The sequence below is a fragment of the Triticum aestivum genome, chromosome 4D (genome assembly GCF_018294505.1).
Source record: "Triticum aestivum cultivar Chinese Spring chromosome 4D, IWGSC CS RefSeq v2.1, whole genome shotgun sequence".
Lineage (NCBI taxonomy): Eukaryota > Viridiplantae > Streptophyta > Magnoliopsida > Poales > Poaceae > Triticum > Triticum aestivum.
In genome coordinates, this window is record NC_057805.1 from 17,832,749 (window position 1) to 17,835,600 (window position 2,852).

Genomic DNA, 2,852 nt, shown 5'->3' on the forward strand with positions numbered 1-2,852 from the left:
TGATGTAGTCGTACGTCATCACGATCCGACCGATCAAGTACCGAACGCACGGCACCTCCGAGTTCAGCACACGTTCAGCTTGATGACGTCCCTCGAACTCCGATCCAGTCGAGTGTTGAGAGAGATTTTCGTCAGCACGACGGCGTGGTGACAATGTTGATGTTCTACCGACGCAGGGCTTCGCCTAAGCACCGCTACGATATTATCGAGGTGTAATATGGTGGAGGGGGGCACCGCACACGGCTAAGAGATCAATGATCAATTGTTGTGTCTATGGGGTGCCCCCCTGCCCCCGTATATAAAGGAGCAAGGGGGAGGCTGCCGGCCAAGGAGGAGGGCGCGCCAAGGGGGGAGTCCTACTCCCACCGGGAGTAGGACTCCTCCTTTCCTTGTTGGAATAGGAGAAGGGAAGGGAGAAGGAGAAAGAAGGAAGGGGGCGCCCCCCTCCCTAGTCCAATTCGGACTAGTCCATGGGGAGGGGTGCGGCCACCCTTTGGGGCCTTTCTCTCCTTTCCCGTATGGCCCATTAAGGCCCAATACGAATTCCCGTAACTCTCCGGTACTCCGAAAAATACCCGAATCACTCGGAACCTTTCCGAAGTCCGAATATAGTCGTCCAATATATCAATCTTTACGTCTCGGCCATTTCGAGACTCCTCGTCATGTCCCCGATCTCATCCGGGACTCCGAACTCCTTCGGTACATCAAAACACATAAACTCATAATATAACCGTCATCGTAACGTTAAACATGCGGACCCTACGGGTTCGAGAACTATGTAGACATGACCGAGACACCTCTCCAGTCAATAACCAATAGCGGAACCTGGATGCTCATATTGGCTCCCACATATTCTACGAAGATCTTTATCGGTCAGACCACATAACAACATACGTTGTTCCCTTTGTCAACGGTATGTTAATTGCCCGAGATTCGATCGTTGGTATCTCGATACCTAGTTCAATCTCGTTACCGGCAAGTCTCTTTACTCGTTCCGTAATACATCATCCCGCAACTAACTCATTAGTTACAATGCTTGCAAGGCTTATAGTGATGTGCATTACCGAGTGGGCCCAGAGATACCTCTCCGACAATCGGAGTGACAAATCCTAATCTCGAAATATGCCAACCCAACTAGTACCTTTGGAGACACCTGTAGAGCACCTTTATAATCACCCAGTTACGTTGTGACGTTTGGTAGCACACAAAGTGTTTCTCCGGTAAACGGGAGTTGCATAATCTCATAGTCATAGGAACATGTATAAGTCATGAAGAAAGCAATAGCAACATACTAAACGATCGAGTGCTAAGCTAACGGAATGGGTCAAGTCAATCACATCATTCTCCTAATGATGTGATCCCGTTAATCAAATGACAACTCATGTCTATGGCTAGGAAACATAACCATCTTTGATCAACGAGCTAGTCAAGTAGAGGCATACTAGTGACACTCTGTTTGTCTATGTATTCACACATGTATCAAGTTTCCGGTTAATACAATTCTAGCATGAATAATAAACATTTATCATGATATAAGGAAATAAATAATAACTTTATTATTGCCTCTAGGGCATATTTCCTTCAGTCTCCCACTTGCACTAGAGTCAATAATCTAGTTCACATCGCCATGTGATTTAACATCAATAGTTCACATCACCATGTGATTAACACCCATAGTTCACATCGTCATGTGACCAACACCCAAAGGGTTTACTAGAGTCAGTAATCTAGTTCACATCGCTATGTGATTAACACCCAAAGAGTACTAAGGTGTGATCATGTTTTGCTTGTGAGATAATTTTAGTCAACGGGTCTGTCACATTCAGATCCGTAAGTATTTTGCAAATTTCTATGTCTACAATGCTCTGCACGGAGCTACTCTAGCTAATTGCTCCCACTTTCAATATGTATCTAGACCGAGACTTAGAGTCATCTAGATTAGTGTCAAAACTTGCATCGACGTAACCCTTTACGACGAACCTTTTGTCACTTCCATAATCGAGAAACATATCCTTATTCCACTAAGGATAATTTTGACCGCTGTCCAGTGATCTACTCCTAGATCACTATTGTACTCCCTTGCCAAAATCAGTGTAGGGTATACAATAGATCTGGTACACAGCATGGCATACTTTATAGAACCTATGGCCGAGGCATAGGGAATGACTTTCATTCTTTTTCTATCTTCTGCCGTGGTCGGGCTTTGAGTCTTACTCAATTTCACACCTTGTAACACAGGCAAGAAACTCTTTCTTTGACTGTTCCATTTGAACCACTTCAAAATCTTGTTAAGGTATGTACTCATTGAAAAAACTTATCAAGCGTCTTGATCTATCTCTATAGATCTTGATGCTCAATATGTAAGCAGCTTCACCGAGGTCTTTCTTTGAAAAACTCCTTTCAAACACTCCTTTATGCTTTGCAGAATAATTCTACATTATTTCCGATCAACAATATGTCATTCACATATACTTATCAGAAATGTTGTAGTGCTCCCACTCACTTTCTTGTAAATACAGGCTTCACCGCAAGTCTGTATAAAACTATATGCTTTGATCAACTTATCAAAGCGTATATTCCAACTCCGAGATGCTTGCACCAGTCCATAGATGGATCGCTGGAGCTTGCATATTTTGTTAGCACCTTTAGGATTGACAAAACCTTCTGGTTGCATCATATACAACTCTTCTTTAATAAATCCATTAAGGAATGCAGTTTTGTTTATCCATTTGCCAGATTTCATAAAATGCGGCAATTGCTAACATGATTCGGACAGACTTAAGCATAGATACGAGTGAGAAACTCTCATCGTAGTCAACACCTTAAACTTGTCGAAAACCTTTTGCGACAAT